The 20,894-nt window shown below is 42.8% G+C and overlaps 2 long non-coding RNA genes across 4 annotated transcripts; one reads left to right on the forward strand and one right to left on the reverse strand.

Annotated features, from left to right (window-relative positions):
• Positions 1-1,000: 1,000 nt before the first annotated feature.
• LOC309530198 lies at positions 1,001-8,797 on the reverse strand. 3 transcript variants are annotated; one of them, XR_014218660.1, is made up of 3 exons: positions 8,681-8,797; positions 1,936-2,043; positions 1,001-1,230 (listed from the first exon to the last, which is right to left on the reverse strand). It is a non-coding gene; the product is annotated as an uncharacterized lncRNA (long non-coding RNA). The 3 variants fall into 3 exon arrangements; XR_014218661.1 differs by having other exon boundaries at positions 8,706-8,717; XR_014218662.1 differs by lacking the exon at positions 8,681-8,797 and adding an exon at positions 2,532-2,661.
• Positions 8,798-8,891: 94 nt separating this feature from the next.
• LOC309530975 lies at positions 8,892-10,364 on the forward strand. The gene is made up of 3 exons (XR_014218998.1): positions 8,892-9,052; positions 9,331-9,435; positions 9,566-10,364. It is a non-coding gene; the product is annotated as an uncharacterized lncRNA (long non-coding RNA).
• Positions 10,365-20,894: the final 10,530 nt, after the last annotated feature.

The raw sequence follows: 20,894 nt of genomic DNA on the forward strand, positions 1-20,894 counted from the left end.
GTGCTATTGAAATAATTAATTTACATAATTCTAGCTCTGGCATTCTAGCAGATTCCCTGAATGTATCCTATAGTCTTTGGCCATCATCTTGACATCATCACACTATCTCTACAGACATAATTTGACATTTTAATGTCATCTCCATAGGCTATCATCTTGACTAATTAAGTGCTGTCAACATAGATTTCTTCTGACATTCTTCTGCATCAGGACATTGTCTCCGAAGACTTCAGCCAAAACTACTGTGAAAACTTTTTAAGGAGGTAGTGAAGGACAGAGACTCCAAAGAGAAAGAGAAAGAGAAAGAGAGAGAAAACTAGTACCCGATAGATCAGCTGAATACAATTTTGCATGAAGAAACCATTTTTGTATCTTTCATCCCTCATCCAGCCTCTAGAAGAAGCCTCCACAACCTCTGGGTCACAAAACTGAAGAAAGCCCAGCAGCTGTACACAATGGCAGCCATCTTGTTTCTCCCCTCCACTTTTTGCAGTCTTAGTCAGGGACTAAAACCAGGCACAGTTACTGTAAATCTGCACCATACATGACTTCACAGGCTACTGTTGATTTGGTTGACCTTGTTATGCAGATCATTAAATACAGAGACTTACTTCTAAGTAGACATGTATACCTTTGTACTGAACGTTAATAATACAGTGAATTCTACATGAGTGTCTGGACTGCAGATTAGGAGACATGCCTAAAACTATTTGCACCCATCCACACTTACTGTGTGTATTAACATTAAATGATGTAACAAAATTTCATTTCGAATTGGGGCACAATAGATAGAGGTAATGGATTTGTGTCAGCGCTATTATTATTGACATATTAAAGCTACCATGGCAATTTTAGAAAGGAAGCAGAGCTGATCATGAAGGGGTGGGTGGGTTACTCATTTGTTTATGGAACAAAGTTAATTAAAAAGGGCTTTCATATCCCGTGTGAATTATTGAGAAATTAAATCTTAGCCCATAAGAACAAAAGTCTGATAGCCAGCTGCAGATCACAATGTTAATCAAGAGAATGATGGTTCGTGAAAGTATCTAGAGGCAAAACAGGATGAGAAACAGCTCTGCTGCTCCTCAAAGCCTGGGAGGGCTTGGCACCAAGTTCCCCTTCTGAGAAATTCTTCCACCCTTCCTGGTTTTTGGAACTCCCTTCTATGGAACCAACTTAGCACAAGGGGCCTCAGTATGTGGCAGGGTAGCTGGTCCCACCTCTTCCGACCTGCCCAATGAAAATAATAATAATAACAAATAATAAATTTTATTTATACCCCGCCCTCCCCAGCCAAGGCCGGGCTCAGGGCGGCCAACAACCAGTAATAAAAACGAGTTGAATGAATACAACTTAAAAACAAGATTAAAATACAACAGTAAAACATTAAAACAATTAAAATGCAGCCTCATCACAGGAGGAGAAAAGAAAACGAAAGAGGGGGAGGGAATCAAACTGACTCCAAGCCAAAGGCCAGGTGGAACAACTCTGTCTTACAGGCCCTGCGGAAAGAAATCAGATCCTGCAAGGCCCTTGTCACATGAGACAGAGCATTCCACCAGGCCAGAGCCAGTGTTGAAAAGGCCCTGGCTTTGGTTGAGGCTAATCTGGCTTCCTTAGGGCCCAGGACCTCTAGGGTGTTGCTATTTATGGACCTTAAGGTCCTCCATGAGGCGGTCCCATAGGTGTGAGGGTCCTAGGCTGTGAAAACAGAGTCAGTTGTAGCTGCTGGCATCCAGAAAGGAGATCACCAACATGTGCCAGGCAGACCTGGGTTGAGCTGGGTGTGGAATTAGGACAAGGTAGGATGCTGCTGTGCTGTTATCCCACAACTTAGCTGCAGCTTGAAACAGATAGGCAGAGGTGGAGCCAACAAAGCCAACTTGCCAAACAACTGCCACAGATGCATTTTCGTGCTGCAAGAAAATAACTCACCTTGAGCCTGCTCCTCATTTGATTTCAAGTTTTGTAAGCACCTCACATGAAGCCAAAATGAAGCTTCCGGAACCAAGCCCTCCATGGGCTCCATTCCATCTCGGATGCCTGAATGTACAACAAACACATGAAAAATAGTTTCTAAGCATTCATGTGCCATTAGAATAGAAGCGAGACATTTACTGCATTTACTGTTGACTCACAAATAATAATAAGGCTATTCTTGTTCACTTGTACCACCTCAATCTCAATCCTTTATTGGCATATAGACAAAATTCAGAAAGGTTCGGTACAATACAATCACTCATCAAAATCTGCATCTTACAATTAAAATAGAAAAAGAAGAAGAAGAGTTTGGATTTGATATCCCGCCTTTCACTCCCCTTCAGGAGTCTCAAAGCGGCTAACATTCTCCTTTCCCTTCCTCCCCCACAACAAACACTCTGTGAGGTGAGTGGGGCTGAGAGACTTCAGAGAAGTGTGACTGGCCCAAGGTCACCCAGCAGCTGCATGTGGAGGAGCGGAGACACGAACCCGGTTTCCCAGATTACGAGACTACTGCTCTTAACCACTACACCACACTGACGAATCCTCACTGTGCGTTGCAGAAACCTGGCTATGATCTGCATTTTATCCCCATCCTGGGTAAACGTTAGGAAGGCTACCTTACATTCATCTGACTGTCTGACACTAACAATTGCTACCTAGACCCAATCCACCTTCTTTCTTGCTGCCTTATTTCTTGCGTTCAGTTATCGCGTGGGTAAAGTATGCGCGCAACCATGTATACACACATCACACCGAACTCAGAAGTGACCTGGAAACATCCTAAAGACATCATTAAAAGGGAGGAGCAGGGGTAGAGCAAAGCAGAGCAGGGGGGTGGAAAGGCTATTTACAGGCTTTTTCAATGGGTTTCAGTTATATGCGATTTCACCAATGCATGCAGTGCCTTGGAACGTCACCTCTGTGTGAATGGGAGGCTGCCTTAGTCATTTACTCTGCAATAGTCCTCCCACACTGAATTAAAATAAAAGTTGTTTAAAAATTATGGACCCCAATTGCTGAAGCTTGGGGTATGGTAAGTCATGTACTGCATGGTGCCTTCTTATTGTTTATTTGCTTGAATGTACGCGGTGGCATTTAGAATAAGATCTGTTATTTGATTATTGATGTATTTTCTCTAGTTAAGTTTTTACCGCTATCTTCAGTGGATGTTATTTTATTGCTATGGCTAGTGGCTGATGCAAATAAAGATTCTTCTGATTCTGATTCACCACTGAATTACCGTATTGGCCTGAATATAAGTTGGACTCCCCCCCCCCCCATGAAAAGTTAAAGTGCAGCTTAAATTTGCCATCTTACAAAAATTTGCTTTTGTGATATTGCTGCTGAAACAGACATACGGTAAAACAGAACACACACATAAAAACATTTTATTGCCGATTTGTGAGTTTGAGACAGTTGTGACAATTAATTCTAATGTCATCCATCGCTTTCACTTGCGGGTCCTCTCTAGTACCCGTGGGATTTTCTTCTACATTAGCCATTTATGGGTGTGAGTGCCTGCAGAATTTTAAGGGAGCGGCTTATATTCGGGTACAGTGGTACCTCTGGTTAAGAACTTATACAAAGTAATGAGCATTGATACCTTTCCAGTAAATACCATTGACAAGGCCCTTTGGGAATACTGAGCTGAAAATTAGCAAATAGCAAATATTCTCTGAAGTAAGACAACAATGACCGCTCCCCGCTTAAAACGGGGGGGGGGTGCCCTTTGCGTGGATGCACACAGCCCTGGATCTGGAGCGGCCCCATCAGCATAGGCTTGGCTTTGCCTTCCCTCAGGTGGGATACCTGGAGGTCCCCGCCTACCTCAGTCAGTTGTCCAATCCCACCTGGGGGAAGCGCTGCCAAGGAGACCAGGCCAGGTAGGGGGAGGGATTACCTGGCCACACAATAGAGGGAGGATCTTACCTGGGAATCCTCACTTGGCTCCAGAGCTTCTCCCACCCTACCCACCCTCAGTTAATGTCTTGCTTTGCAGGTTAACTTTTATTCATAGGTTTTGCAGGTTAACTTTTTTTCACAGGTATGCGGGCGCTGCTACGATAAGGTCGCTGTTAAAGGGCCGGAAAGGAACTTCCCTGCATTGGCAGGTTTCGCCTTTCCCGTAGCAAAACGTCACAACTTTGGCGGTATCAGGCCTTGGGCGGAATCCTTTAGTCCATCTTCCTCTTTGCGGCGGCGATACCAGGGTTCCCCGTTAAAGGGGTTTCTGAAGGGAGGCTTTGACCGTACGCCGAAAGGTCGTCATTGCTCCCCCCCTGCGGTGCCGGCATAACGGGGGCGGCTATCTCTGTTTGAACATATGTTCTCCAGAGTCAGCCCATCCCCCCCCCCACACAAACTGGATAACCCTGATGCTCCCTAGGCCCCCGGCTGGGGACTGGGGAGGGAGAACGCCCAATGCCTGAGCCAAGGTCTACCCACATTTGAAATTTAATAAAGTTGTGGCCAATTTAATCCCATAGCACGTTGTCTTGAGTCGTTATTACACATGACAGGGGGGACCGCTCGGGATCTGGGGACTCCATCTGTCCACGCTATCCTAACCCACATACAGTGGTACCTCGGGTTAAGAACTTAATTCATTCCAGAGGTCCGTTCTTAACCTGAAACTGTTCTTAACCTGAGGTACCACTTTAGCTAATGGGACCTCCCGCTGCCACCGTGCCGCCACCGCACAATTTCTGTTCTCATCCTGAAGGAAAGTACTATTTCTGGGTTAGCAGAATCTGTAACCTAAAGCGTCTGTAACCTGAAGTGTCTGTTATCCGAGGTACCACTGTATTGTCTCTCCCCCCCCCCGCAGAATTTTGTGGGTGCAGCGTATATTCGGGTCAATACGGTATATAGGGCATATGTGCACTTGTGACTGGCTCCCCATTCACAGATTTAACTTTTGAGCCCTATGAGTAAGGATTGAAACCTGATGCACAGTATCCCAAGTAATTCACAAAAATGTTGCATCAAAAAGGCAATCCCTACAGTCAGCTAAAAAGAAAACAAAAACAAAAAAGAACCAATTGTTAATATTTGCCAGGTATATTTGGAGTTCTAAATGGAGACATTTAAAGCACAGGATACAGATTCTGCTGAAGTTTATTTCCTGAGACTCTGTTGTAGTGCATCCACCATATTTGGCTCAGTGCATTAAGGAATCGAGTAATGAGGCTCTGTCACTTGCTCACTGTGCATGAAGGGAAGGTGTGTGCAGGAAGTCTTAGGGAGGTTGTTCCTGAATTCTTCTGACAGTGCGTTCAAAGGCAGCGTCCCGAAACCTTGAACTCTCAGTGCTTTGATTGAACTACAAGTATGATGTCAAATCTATTGAGCACCCAGCAACTCTGATTTCACAATAAAACACTTAACTAGAAAAGCAAAACGAGTATTTCTGGTTTTTGAAATAGCACCAACGTTTACAGGGAGTTTGGAGCCTTTTAAAGTGATTTTCACTGACACTTAAATGATGACTGTACTAAGAACTATATATCTTGTGTGTAGTCAACTTCTGTTTGAGAAATGGGAGCCTAAAGATCCCTTTGGGCATGGGGAACTAGTTTTCTGGGTCTTTAGATCCTGGCCATAGAATCGTTATGCCATTCATCTTCACATGTTATCAACTGGTGTGAAGCCGGTCATTCAGAGATATAAATGCTTCTTTTGATAGTCCAACTCTCCACCGATAGAGCTATACACCATCTCTGCTTCATTTATAGCTATAGCTGTGATGGCCACAGCATCTGATACCAATCCACAAGACACGACCATCAGAATCAGTTTATACAATCCTCAGAATCAAGTACAAAAGTTCGGGAAACAGGCAGAACAATATGTCCTTGACTAACCAGGCTGAGCAAGGACTTGAATCAAGATCATTCAGGTCCAAATCCAAAATTCTGCCTCATGCACTGCACAGGGCTTCATTCAGCCTGTCTGGAAATAAGTAGGGCTGGTCATATAGGAAATAAACAGGGAGACTGGTTATATTTTATTCATAATGGAGTGTCTTTTCAGTATATCTTCAAAAGGCTAAATTAGGCCAAGTTGTCAGGAAAGTTTGGAGAATAATATTTTCTAAAGGGATTGTTTAAGCCATCAGGGGTAAAAACAAGTGCTTTTTAAAATATATTGCCCTGATAGTTTTATATAGCTTTCAAGGAATGGAATATAATGTATTGTCTTTTATCCCAATAAGAGTGCGACCACGTACTATGGAGGACTGAGATACTGTACCTTTAATTGTTGTGTGGATGAGGGGTTTCAGTAGGTCCAAGTTGTTTTGGCATAGTGTAGCTTGTCATGGATGCCCATGTCAAAATTCCCCCTTCTATGCAATTATTACATGTGCAAGAGTCTTGGCATAAATTCAACCTGGGCACTGTGCTCTGTGGCCTGAGTCCAGTACCAGGTAACCACATGGAATGCATTTATATCCAGTATATTAGAGCCAGTGTGGTGTAGTGGTTAAGAGCGATAGACTCGTAATCTGGTGAACCGGGTTTGGGTCTCCGCTCCTCCACATGCAGCTGCTGGGTGACCTTGGGCTAGTCATACTTCTCTGAAGTCTCTCAGCCCCACTCACCTCACAGGGTGTTTGTTGTGGGGGAGGAAGGGAAAGAAGAATGTCAGCCACTTTGAGACTACTTCGGGTAGTAATAAAGCGGGATATCAAATCCAAACTCTTCTATATCTGAAGGAGCGTCTCCACCCCCATCGTTCTACCCGGACACTGAGGTCCAGCATTGAGGGCCTTCTGGCGGTTCCCTCACTGCAAGAAGCCAAGTTACACGGAACCAGGCAGAGGGCCTTCTCAGTAGTGGCACCTGCCCTGTGGAATGCCCTCCCACCAGATGTCAAAGAGAACAACAGCTACCAGACTTTTAGAAGACATCTGAAGGCAGCCCTGTTTAGGGAAGCTTTTAATGTTTGATGCATTACTGTATTTTAATATTTTGTTGGAAGCCACCCAGATTGGCTGGGGAAGCCCAGCCAGATGGGTGGGGTATAAATATTAAATTATTATTATTATTATTATTATTAGTTTTAGGTGCTCCACAGGGTTGCCATTTTGTATGAATGGTACATGTGTGCAACCTAGCAATGCTACAGACTTGACGTAATGCAGTGGCTCAGAATGATCAACCTGAAAGTGGCTCAGTGCTAACTAGCACTTACAAAACATATTATGGGTTCTCGAAGCACCTAGTGTCACCCCCCCTTCCCCCTGTTCCCCAAGGACCCACATACCTTCCTAGGGTCAGCAGAAGGAGGATGTGTCAGAAGAGGTGGCAAACAGAACACCAGCTCCGTGGAAGAGCGTTCTTCCTCACCAATTTAGGGAATAGACAATTTCGGGCATCCACAGAAGGAAAACATTCACGCCAGTTTCCACTGAGGAGAAGGTTCTCTGGTGCTTGAAAGACCTTTCTCTTGGTGGTAACTGATTAGAATAGCATCATTTCCCCACTGAGGATGCTAGAACAGAGTGGGAAATGGTGCTCTACTGAAGAGTTGGCATACCCTTCAACTTTTCTTGTCCCAGTTAAGGTTTGTAGGTCCTGGAGCGGGGTGAAAAAGGTTGACAGTTGCTCACATTCAGAAGGTCTTGCAAAGGCTCACAGACATTCAAACAGGGACATTTGCATCTGCAAGGGCCCTTTTTCAAATGCTCATGACATCCATATCAGCAAGGTGGCAGCCCCATAGAATACCTATGCAGGTAAGTGCATTCTCCACATAAACCCAGTATGGGTGGACAAGCTGAATTATGTAAATGAATAATCATAATAACCACAATAATAATAATAATTTGTTATTTCTTATAATTTATTATTATTATTATTTATACCCTGACCATCTGGCTGGGTTTCCCCAGCCACTCTGGGCGGCTCCCAGCAGAATATTAAAAACATGATAAAGCATCAAAACATCAAACATTAAAAACTTCCCTAAACATAGTTTCCTTCAGATGTCTTCTAAAAGTCAGATAGTTGTTTATATGCTTGACATCTGATAGGAGGGCATTCCACAGGGTGGGCGCCACCACCGAGAAGGCCCTCTGCCTGGTTCCCTGTAACCTCACTTCTTGCAGTGAGGGAAACGCCAGAAGGCCCTCAGAGCTGGAACTCATGGGTCCAGGGAAAAAGGCAGGGGTTTTCATTTCATTTCATTTTTTCAATTCACTTTTAATTTGTTTACCGCCTTTCTATATTACTATACACAAGCCAGTTTACAAGGTGAAGAAACAATGAAATAGAGAGCAAACACCACACACCTAATAGCAATCTGATGCAAAAGAAAAAAGTAATAATAACAACATAGCTTTTTTTAAAAAAAACTTACATCAAATAAAGCAATACAGTGGTATCTCGGGTTACAGACGCTTCAGGTTACAGACGCTTCAGGTTACAGACTCCGCTAACCCAGAAATAGTACCTTGGGTTAAGAACTTTGCTTCAGGATGAGAACAGAAATCTTGCTCCGGCAGTGTGGCGGCAGCAGGAGGCCCCATTAGCTAAAGTGGTACTTCAGGTTAAGAACAGTTTCAGGTTAAGAACGGACCTCCAGAATGATTCAGTTCTTAACCCAATGTACCACTGTATTCAACAATACATTAGAATATAATAGTAAACAGACCCCCCCACCCACCCAGGGTAGAGGGGACTGGCCGTTAAACCACAGTTCATCCGATAACTGCCGCTCACTACAGAATGTGGGGGCAGGAACGCTGGGAGCGAGCACTGCATGAATTGGCAACTGTCCAGTCATCGCCATGAGCGGGAGATTCCTGTTTCCTAAAAATTTGAGCTAAGAAACAGATGTGTTCTGGACTGGGTGGGGCTGCAGGGGGGCAGAACTCCAGGGGGAGCTTTGAGCGGGCAAGTCAGGCAGGAGGGAGAAGGGGACAAGGGAGACTTGGAGGAGGCAGTGTCTAACCCCTTCCCTTTCTCTCTCCAGTTTTATGAGACCCCACTTCAGTCCCTCTATGGTCAGTGCTATCCTCCATAGAACAACAGAGGCAGTTCTGGGGAGTGCAGAGGAGGACAAAGAGGTATGTCCTCTGCTTTAAGTTCTCTTTGCGCAGCTCTTTTTTCTTCCCACACTCTTACAAAATTTAACCCAGCAGCACTCAACCTCTCTTCTCTCTTTTCCCACAGGAATTGAAGAGGCCATTCCAGAGCCTGCCGGGGGGGTCTCCTCCTAGAAGCCCCCAATACTAGCACCCTTCTCCAGTTGCTTACCGTAAGTATCCTGATAGCACCAGGAGTGGTTTTAGGGTTGCCCCCTGTCCCTTACCAGGCTAACTGTCCCATTTCTTTCATCCCACAGGACCTCCGATATTATGCCTTTGGGGGGAGTGAAGACCAAAGGAAATTAGCGGCCAGCAGTATATCCCTGTTGCTGGCCCTTTCACGAAGATTCCCGAACCTCAGAGTAAGTATTTTGCCTTCCTGTATTCAGTTCTTTGGTTGCTTCCATCCTTCCTGGGTGGGGCTGCTTCTCTTACACCCATCCAGGGTGGGGTAATAGTGTCATCTGACTCAGATTTGTCTTTCCTCTGCAGAACACAGTAATTCGGCCAGAGCTCGCTTGTTTCAGGAATAATCTGAAAGAAGGTAAGCCCCACACCTTGGGGACAGTGAACTCCCTGTCCCTTGTTTGCCCAAGACACACCTCCCAGGTCTTCTTGCTGGGAGTCCTGCAGGACCTGCTCCCTGCCTGGCAGGCCTTCCCCACCTGGCCTGGGAGGGCAGCACCCAGACTGACTCCAGCTACAAGAAGCCCAAGAGGACTGAACTGATTTTCTCTCTTTTTCATTCTCTTCCATCCAGATGACCTCAGGAGTTATGATTTTCCTCCTTGAAGAAATTGCTGCTCTATTTGGACATCTCAACTGGCCAAAGACTGGCAGAAGAAGAGGCACTGAGAATCAGGAGGGGGACAGATGATTTGAGCAGCCATGAAATATGGACTGAGATTGGGCAGAACAAGAAAGAAAGAAAGAAAGAAAGAAAGAAAGAAAGAAAGAAAGAAAGAAAGAAAGAAAGAAAGATGGTCATCTAATCTCTGCTTTAAAACCTGCAAGGAAGGAGAGTCCATCACCTTCCAGGGGAGTCCATTCCTCTGTTGAACAATGTTCAGTAGGAATCTCCTTTGTTGTATCCTGAAGCCATTGGTTTGAGTCCTACCGTCCAGGAGAAAAAAAAGCTGGCTGCATCTTCCATGTGACAGCCCTTGAGTTATTTGAAAATGGCTCTCTCTGGTGTCACTGGATCAAGCTGATCAATTTTCTTGCATTCCTTAAACTAAATTGTTTTTAATGGATTTTGAATCAACATGCAATAAATTGTTACTGTTTTGAATTTCATTGTGTTATTGTCTTCCATTGATCTGGGCACTTTTCTGTTGTTAAGGGGGCTGGAACTGTAGCTCTTTGAATGGTAAACTGCAGTTCCAAGAATCCTCGGGGAGAAATGTGTTTTTAGTGTATGCTGCCTAAGTTTCACTTGCATCTTTTCAGTGAGGGACCAGTGATAGGATTTGCTTCCAACTTCATCTCCATCAGGCCCTCCATGTAATTTGGGTCCAGAGGAATAGGACAAACAAATAGTGGTGAAACAAACAGAGGCATTCAGGGAGGGATCGCTTTGAAGAAAACTTGCCCAAGAACCAAGAAAATATAGGTTTTAATTTGTATTGGCAGTGTCTTCTAAAAGTCGGATAGTTTTTTATTTCCTTGACATCTGATGGGAGGGTGTTCCACAGGGTGGGTAGTGAGGGAACCACCAGAAGGCCCTCGGAGCTGGACCTCAGGCGTCCAGGGGAAAAGGCAGAGGTTTTCATTTCATTTCATTATTTCAATTCATTTTTAATTTGTTTACAGCCTTTCTACATTACTATACACAAACTAGTTTACAAGGTGAAGAAACCATAAAATAGAGAGCAAACATCACACACCTAATAGCAATCTGATCCAAAAGAAAAAAGTAATAATAACATAGCTCTAAAATAAACCACTTATATCAAATAAAGCAATATTCAATAATCCATTAGAATATAATAGTAAACAGTAAAATTAAATATCAGCAAATAATAAGGTTAAGAACTTAATTCGTTCTGGAGGTCCGTTCTTAACCCGAAACTGTTCTTAACCTGAGGTACCATTTTAGCTAATGGGTCCTCCCGCTGCCACTGCACCGCCACCACACAATTTCTGTTCTCATTCTGAAGCAAAGTTCTTAACCTGAGGTACTATTTCTGGGTTAGTGGAGTCTGTAACCTGAAGTGTCAGTAACCCAAGGTACCACTGCAAACAGTTTACACTTAACAATAACAATAAAGTATTATGAAGCTATAACCAATGAAGTCACACTGCATAAAATACCACAAAACATACAAAACCACGCAAAAGGATCAAACTGAGAAACAAGGGCACACAACTTAAAAATATTATTTACATCCCTGAGCTCCTTTTCTCTCTTTCCAGCTGCTTCTTCTGTTTCCCAAAGTCATGGTCTGGGAAAGGCTCCTAGGGCTGTAGCGGGTAAGCAAGGCAGGTAGAAGAAGCCATTGCTTGATGGCCAGCACAAAGTCTCTCTCTCCTCACAGTTCTTCCTCTGGAAACAGCTCCCTTATGAAGACATCTAAGGCTGGAGCATGGGGCTGTAGCCTTATTAGACTTTACCAATTGGTGGGGTCTGCGTTGCTCCCAGACGGGAGGAAGGAAGTCAAATGACACCGAGGTTGATTCAGAGAAAGAGTTTATTTTGCTCTCCGGATAGCAGAAGGCACTTGCGTGGTCAGTCCACAGCAAGTCCAAAGAAATGAGAAATTTCATGCAGTATACATATCCTCCAGGCACCCTCTCCCCCCTCCCCCAGGAATCCAGCCACGTCAGCTTATACACGCACGTTGACATCACAGATGTTCCTGCTCCAGTACTCTTAACCATAAAAGGGCTTTCCTTCCTGTATTCCTGACCATAAAAGGGTATTCCTGTTCCTATATTCTTATATTGGAACAAGAGGTCACCAACTCCAAGAACATACTCTGGCGCTGTTCCCGGAATAGGTCTGTGCGTCAGAGTGTGGTCAGGACGTAAGATAATACCTAGACATGCCATCCCTACTCCACTGGAACAGCCAAGGTCATCCGTTGCCGTGACTGATAAAGGAGAGAGCTTTGTTTATACAGCTGTGTTCTTCTTATGCATTTGCTCAACAGCTTAGGTTTATGCATTTTAGAAATGCTTTCTTGGAGAAAGAAGAAAAGGGGGGGTTGGGGTCCTGTTTCAAACTGACTGCACAGAAACCCATTCCTTCAAGGCAAGGCAGGTGGAAGAAGCCATTGCCTGATGACCGACACAAAGTCTTTCTTACCTTACTATGTTAAATCATGGGTGACACTAAGCACATGGCAGAGGCTCCCCCTTTCAGACGTTCCCTCTGACACAAAGACAGTGGAGGGGAAGATGGGAGGGGAGATGGGACCTGGAGATGAAGGCCCACTGTCTTCTTCCACACAATTAAGATCACGTAGAGAACAAGGCCCTCGAAGGCTGTGTTTTCCTCACCTCCCATGAAGGATTTAGTGAAAAAGTACCAAAGATTATCGTTAATGTTTTAACTCAAGATCAATACCCGCCCAAAGAGTTCTGTTAAACCTTCACCGAAGCCCCACCCAGCCAACACATTTGGCTTGTTCTGTTTGAGGAGGCCAGCCAACTAGACAATTTTAAGATCCTCTTTGTGTTATTAAATAAAAATGCATCAGATTTGTCTGATGCTGATTGCCACAGTCATAAGCAAGTTTAGCCTGAAGGGTCTTGGATGAAAGTACACTGCCTTTCACTTTTTATATGTCTCTCCTGTCACATTCTTATGTAAACGTAGACTAAGCTGGAGAGGAAAAAAGCACTTTCAATTAAAGTTTTAAGCCATTTAAGTAATCTGAAAGCAACTGCTACACACCACACATAGCATAATACTTTTAAGCTACCCTTTCTTCCAAGCTCCTTAAAGATTATTCGTTAAGCCATAGCCCATCTATTATGGATTATGCTACTTCTCCACAACAAAGAGGATTTTTAAAAAATTATTTTTGGCCCAAGTTTAGGATTGCCTTCAGGATAGGGATACAATGGTCTCATGTGATGCATTTGAAAATCTGTCAAAGAAATTATGCAATATTTAATAGCATAAAATGCATTTTTAATGATTTTTATTCAAGCTACAGCGTCTTTCGGCACATGTTGAATTTTAAATATTTAAAGATCTTTTTTTAAAAAAAATAATAAAAAGAAAATAATATATCAGAGAACTTTCCCAAAAGATAAAACAATTATTTATTTATGTAAATATCAAGTACAATTAGAAGTGGATGGACTCCTTGGTGGCTATTATGAATTATAAATATCATGATGAAATCAAGATGGAATTTGGATGTTATTAGACTGGTGAGATTGAAAAACAGAGTGAGATTATTCTTGTACTTGGGAAAAAAAGTTCTTAGGAGAAGCCTGACTGAGAGGGAATAGAAAAAGAAATAGGAATATTACAAAAGAATGAAAATATGAACTAGTGTCAGTTGCGAATAGTTTAAAATGGAAAATATCCAACCAATTACAACGTATCTAATTCCTTCAAGACATTCATTTTATTACATAGTTATGTAATAAAATGAACAAGTCTTGAAGGAATTAGATATGTTATGTAACTATTACATAGTTATTACATAGTTACGTAACAAAATTATTAAATATGTGAGATTTTCAGTGACAACAGAGGTTTATTTTCTGAAGCTATTCTACCACAAAACAAGCTAAATGAGATGCAAAGCGGAGGATTGATATATTGTAATGTCTGGATTTTGCTGATCCCTTAAAATTAGGTTCTTAATTTACCCCAGTGGGTTGTGACCAGATATGATCATTGGCGAAAATCAGTTTAGGAAAATTATTTAAAATACATCATATATGGTCACTGTCCTCTTTCCCACCAGGACATATTAAGAACATCAGTTTCAATCTCTATATAGTCGTGGGGAAAAGATTCATTCAGTTCAAATTTTAATGAGATCCTAACCACTTTGAGTTTCCTGAACCAATACATGAAATGAACCACAGCTGTCTTTTGAAATTTGCACTTTTACTAACTTTACAATGCAGTTCTCAAAAAAAAGGGGGGGGGAGTATGTTGCTGAAAAGTCCAAAATGTGTATATATTAGTGGAAGCAACATAAAACGTGCATTCTATAATGGGAAAATCGCTGGCATAAATGTGACAAACCAAACTTAAAAATGGGAAAATGAGAAATGGAGAGAAACGAACAATGGATAGATTCATCCATCTGCAACATAGTCCTGCCCACACAGGGCTTCTTCGTATTCAGCAGAAGATCTGAGCATAGCCATAAATGTGAAGTTATACACAAAAGGCATACATAGAAATACATACAGATCTGCCCATTTCTTCTGCTAAACCCACATAGGTTGCTGATGGAAGGGGTGAGTTTGATTCCACTCATTCATCTGTGAATTTATAAGCCTACACACTTGTGAGCAGAGCTCAGGTCTAAGAAAGAGAGAGATGCAGACCTCTCAACAGGAAAACCTAGTAAATAGTGGACAACTGTAATGCAGCAGTTAGGGTGTTAGACTAGGACCGATCTTCACTCAGCTATGAGTATCCTTGGACCTTCTTCTTTGGCAATCACTCGTAGCTGAGTAAGATTGTCTTCCATAAACACGGTTTTAACAATGAGTCCGTAAGTGACTGTGGAGGCCAATTCTGGATCCACACGTCCTTCCACAGTGGGGACGTTGGTTTCTGGGCAGGAGTTGATCATGGTGAGGGTTTGGCAAGCGTGCCTTCCTCTTAGCACATTTCTCCCATGTGTCCTGAGTTCGAGTGTCTTCAAAGCCCATGACACCTTTGGAAAATGCTGTTCTCCAATTGGAGCGCTCGTAGGCAAGTGTTTCCCAATTGTTGGTGTTTATACTACATTTTCTTTAGATTTGCTTTGAGACAGTCTTTAAACCTCTTTTGTTGACCACCATCATTACGCTTTTCATTTTAAAGTTCAGAATAGAGTAGTTGCTTTGGAAGATGATAATCAGGCATCCACACAACGTGACTAGTCCAACAAACTTGATGTTGAAGAATCATTGCTTCAAAACTGGTGATCTTTGCTTCTTCCAGTACACTGGTATTAGTTCGCCTGTCTTCTCAAGTGATGTGTAAAAAATTTTCAGAGACACCGTTGATGGAATCTTTTGAGGAGCTGGATATGGTGTTTATAAGTGATCCATGTTTCACAAGCATACAGTAAGGTTGGTAGTACAATAGCTTTGTTAACAAGCATTTTGATTTCCCTGTGAATGTCCCGGTCCTCAAACACTCTGCACTTCAATAGGGAGAAAGCCGCACTCGCCGAGCTCAGGCGATGCTGGATTATTATTATTATTTCGGCATCAGCGTCAGCCCTTGTGGAGAGATAACTGCCCAGGTAGGAGAATCATTAGACTAGTCATCACCTCTCAGCTTAACCTTCCTAACAGGATAAAATTGGGAAAAGAAAGAACCATGTGTGGTGCCTTGCATGCTTCAGAGGAAGAAAGGTAGGCTACAAATGTAATGAACAATAAATTATAATGAGGCAGCCTTGGTTGTTGCCGTCATCTGGAATGTCTGGAAGTATCACAAAACATTGTGAAATGAAAATAGGCAGCGGCTTCTGAACAGCGGATTGGTTAGGTAAGAATTAAGAGGACATTAAGGAAATGCATGCATGAGAAATGTACAGAGGATTCACCCGGGGCAAGGACAGAAGAGAGTGTACAATCAGATCTTCATAACAAGGAGTGCATGTGTGTTTGTGTTGATGGATCAGATCAGTAGTCCATCCAGCCCAATGGCTACCCAAGGGATCTTTCTCCCAGTGGGAGATGCTAGGGACTGAAATGGAGATTGCCTGTATACAAATAACGGGCACAACTAAGCTGTGTTAATATAAGCATCCCTTATCACAAACCACTATTGGCTGTGCATTGCACATTGTGTAAGTGTTTTGTGTTCCATAATTTTATTTTATATATATATATTTTGCATGGTGTTATATTTGACTTCATAATGAGCAGTTGTAGCTGACATGAGCCAAACTGAAAGCCCTCTTTGGAGATTCTTTGAATGAGGCCAGTAAAACACATAGGTTTAGGGTCAAGTGAAATAACTGTGGAAAACTGAGTGCCTGGAGCTTTCGGTACTTACAGACGATCTCCACACATTTGAGAAGCCTGCACTCCCAGGGATCTAAAGCATACAGTGAGCCTCCAGGCTTCAAACTCAAAGCAGGCGACTCCCTGCATGATTACTGAAATCATTCAAAGAATGTCTGAAAATGGCTGTTTCTCACCCCTTATATCCAGGAATGGCAATTGACTGTCCCACCCCAGCTTTCTTTCCAAAAAGTGTATTAATTCTTCCTTTGCATTCAACTCATGAAAATTATTTCATTAAACCTCTTCCCATTTCCCCCAGCTCAGATATAGAGTTGGATAAGTGGGTTGCTAATGTCTCTTGCTGTGGTTTACTTACACAATTAGGAAGTACAATCGAAGAAAGGGAATGATTGACAATGAATCTGATTCATTAGTCTGTTGAGAATTTGTTTTGACACATCCATCAATGTGAAATCACTGCTGTTACAATGGAGATGATTATAAAAGTGCCCCCCTCTTTTCCTGATCTCATGAGGAGATCATTGCCAGCATAAGATAAGATGTGCCATACACAAATACTTAGCTCAAACAGTTTTCAGCAAATGATGGCTATTGTTTATAGAAGGGACTCTCTCGTTTCCTTTTAGGATAAACCATGAGCAGTATGACTACTGCCATTAGTCACAGAAGCTTAAAAATTAGCTGTATTTTACAAGCAGTTCAATATTTAGCAATGTAAAAACGAACAATAGAACATATACCATATGCAATGGACTAAGAAAACGGAGGTTTTACTGTATAGCTACTGTACTTATCACCTTGGCTCGCGGGGCGGGTCACATAACTTCATACCCTCCAACATTTATGCAATGAAAATAGGGATGTCCTAAGGAAAAGAAGGTGGCACTGTGGGTTAAACCACTGTGCCGCTTGGGCTTGCCGATCGAAAGGTCGGCAGTTTGAATCCCCGTGACGGGGTGAGCTCCCATTGCTCGGTTCCTGCTCCTGTCAACCTAGCAATTCGAAAGCATGCACTGCAAGTAGATAAATAGGTACCGCTCTGGTGGGAAGGTAAATGGCATTTCCATGTGCTGCTCTGGTTTTGCCAGAAGTGGCTTAGTCATGCTGGACACATGACCTGGAAAAACTGTCTGCGGAAGCGGACCTACGCCAGCTCCCTTGGCCTGTAAAGCGAGATGAGCACTGCAATCCCAGAGTCATTCTTGACTGGACTTAATTGTCAGGGGTCCCTTTACCTTTTAAGGAAAAGTGGGACATTCCAGGATCAAATCAGAAACCGGGGTGGCTTCTGTAAATCCAAGACTGTCCCTGGAAAGTAGGGACTCTGGGAGAGTCTGTGAACAGTGTGGGTATGTGCTGAAGAAGTGACTATAGTACTATGAATAAACATTTACAGATAGGTAGCCGTGTTGGTCTGCCATAGCCAAAATAAAAAAATTCCTTCCAGTAGCACCTTAAAGACCAACTAAGTTAGTTCTTGGTATGAGCTTTCGTGTATCTGAAGAAGTGTGCATGCACACGAAAGCTCATACCAAGAACTAACTTAGTTGGTCTTTAAGGTGCTACTGGAAAGAAATTTTTTATTATGAATAAACATGTGAGAGATTAACTCTGGAAGTTTTCCCCTAGACGCTCAGGTAGCAACAGTGGCCAGGATTAACTTTGCCCAGCTTCAGCTAGTGTGCCAGGCACACCCTTTCCTTCAACTTGCATAATGATGGCTTCCAAGCCAGATACCTAAAAAGAAGAATTCATGCAGCATTTTACAGCTGAGTAAAATGTGAAATGCATGAGTGTGCATACACCCCCCTTTACTGTTATCCGTGAGCAACAGTGGGAGTGCTGCTGTTGCTTTGGAAAAAGCCACTCATATTCCTATTTTGGGGTCCAAAGAAGAATTTCCAAAGCCACCTGCATTTCCTGCTGTCTTCCTTCAGATGTCTTCCTAGTGTTTATCCTGTAGATGCTAGAAATACTGTTTTCGGTTTGTGGCCTGAGGCAAAATGAGTGCCTGCCAGCGATGTACTTTATCACATTTGCGAAGAGTATAGACTTGTGCTTACCATTTCCTAGTCAAAGTTTTCCTAAGCACTTTCTCCATATTTTAAAGAAGTCTTAGCGAAGCAGAAGGTGATTTCCACAAACTTTTCAGCAGCAGGAGAAATCAGGAGAATGAGAGCTAAACTCACACACTTAAAAAGCTTCAGTCACTAAGGGCAGCAAAATTATTTTTAAGCAAACATTTTAAAGGATTTATAAAGCACTACATACCCTCCAACATTTCTCCAATGAAAACAGAGACAATAATAATAATAATAATAATAATAATAATAATAATCCACCCATCTGACTGGATTGCCCCAGCCACTCTGAGCAGTTTCCAACTTCACTATACAGAGCTGCCTTCAGATGTCTTCTAAAGGTTATATAGTTACTTATCTCCTTGACTTGGGGGTGTCACATAACTATGCCTTCAAATGTTTTTCCAATAAATATAGGGACATCTTCCATACCCTTCAACGTTTCTCTGGTGAATATAGAGATGTCCTCAGCAAAAGTGGGACATTCCGGGATCAGATCAGAAACTGGGACGGCTTCTGTAAATCTCTGACTGTCCCTGGAAAATAGGGACACTTGGAGGGTCTCGGGGTGTGTACGCTTCAGACATGCTCATTAGCACATGAACAAATGGCAGCTTCATTGAATCAGAGGTTGGGGAGTTAGGCATAGAGAAACAATCCAGGTAATGCATACTGGGCGAATCAATCTCTGTTCCTTCTCTCCTGTGAACGGCAATGTGAAAATGTGGTTTGAAATGCTGCAGGACAGGGGGAAACAACATTCCCGTGTTTCAAACTATGTCCATAGCCAAACTTAGGTTCATTCATTTCAAGTGGGTCTACTGAGGAGGATTTAGTTGGATACAAGCCAATATCCTTTATTCCTTACATTTACCAGGGATGTTCAGTGAAGTTTCCATGAGATCAAAGGGCAAGCTAAGTAAAAGAGGTGAGTGTTTCAGATTTTCTAGCGTAGGGACATATTTTGGCGGGCATTGCCCAGTTCGTTGAACTGGTCTCTTGCCCAGACATTAGTTCACTGGTAGTGCAGACCTCAGTGAAGGCAATGTCTCTACCAAACAAAACACAAATATCTACAGGGGAAGATGGCTGCTGCTGAGAGTATATGATTATGCCCTGCCCTTTAATAGACAGATAATCTGCCCTTTAATAGACAGATAATCTGGTAGAAACATGGAATGGCCAAACCTGCTTATGAACCTGTATCAGATGTGATATGGCTCCAAAATGATGCACTTGTAAAGAACCAGACAAGCTGATGTTCCTCCAGGGTCTCTGCTATTCACGCAAAGGAGGGGGAATTTGCAGTCAAGCACTCTCAAGTGCTCAGAAAGCTAATTCAACTAAATAAGATATAGGGATTCTTCACACCCCACGGGGTAGTCTGACAGGAACTAGGAAATCCCTCTGAAGCACTTACAGGACACTCAGACGGAGTTAGCAGCACTTAACCAACAGGCTAATTCTTTGAAGTGATAAAGACAATCTCCTCAAAAGTGAAGAACTGTAATAAGTTTCACAGTTCGGCATTTAGGCTGGCTACGATGCCACTGTCAATTGCAAATGAATAAGATTTTAATTTTTTTAGCCTTGACATTTTTAAATAGAAGAGCAGCTATACTTTGTACATTTGCCAAAGGAAATTGAAGAGATCGATATTCATATTATAACAAAATTAAAGACTCACTAAGGAAGGGGGGAATAAACAACCCGGAATTTTCTCACACAACAGAACAGACTGCTGAGCTCTGGGGCTAAATGACTTCACCTAGCTCTGTGCCTCAGGAGTCTGCTAGCTATTCTGTATTTTGTGGTTTACTGCTCTGAAACCTGATCTGGGCTGACCCTAACTTTAGGAGAAGTTTGGCAGCCCGTCACAGGGCTAGGGTTAATGGCAGCAGCCCTCCAGTTGTTGCTTTGGAGTAACTTTGGGCATTCCCTGATGTCAGAGGGTAGAGTTGTGTGTTTCACACAGACTGCTTTGTGCTCACAAAACTATCCTGCTGGTCTAAGATGTGGTGTTCTGTCACCCTTGTTGACACAGGATTTAACTGCCCATCTAGTCAGCTTTCGCATGGCGTGGGCCATCTTATTTTTACCCTCAGGTAGTAAATTAGTTTTGTCTGTTGCTACCCTGAATGCTACAGTTCAAAGAGGGGTGTGTGTTTTTACCTCTGTAAATTAGATGGAACAGCCAGGGAAGGGAATTTGTGTTATGAGATAGAATAGAATGTATTATTTATACCCTGCCCATCTGGTTGGGTTTCCCCAGCCACTCTGGGCAGCTTCCAACAGAGTATTAAAATACAGTGGTCTGTTAAACATTAAAAACTTCCCTAAAGATCTGTGGGTATAGAAGGTATACAAATTTAATAAATAACTGGGATTGAAGGGTGTGCACCTTAAAGCCCAGACCCCCTACCCTGTTATACCCCCACCCCACCAAAATAAACCATTGCAGCATACAAAATTCTGCTCTTTTAAAGGTAAAGAGCTCCTGGGACCAGCCAACAAAATAGCATTTGAAGAAGTATCTTTTGATATGATAAAGCCCCCCAGATTTCTTTGCTTCA

The sequence above is a fragment of the Podarcis vaucheri genome (assembly GCF_965113315.1).
Source record: "Podarcis vaucheri genome assembly, chromosome: 4".
NCBI classification, from domain to species: Eukaryota; Metazoa; Chordata; class Lepidosauria; order Squamata; family Lacertidae; genus Podarcis; species Podarcis vaucheri.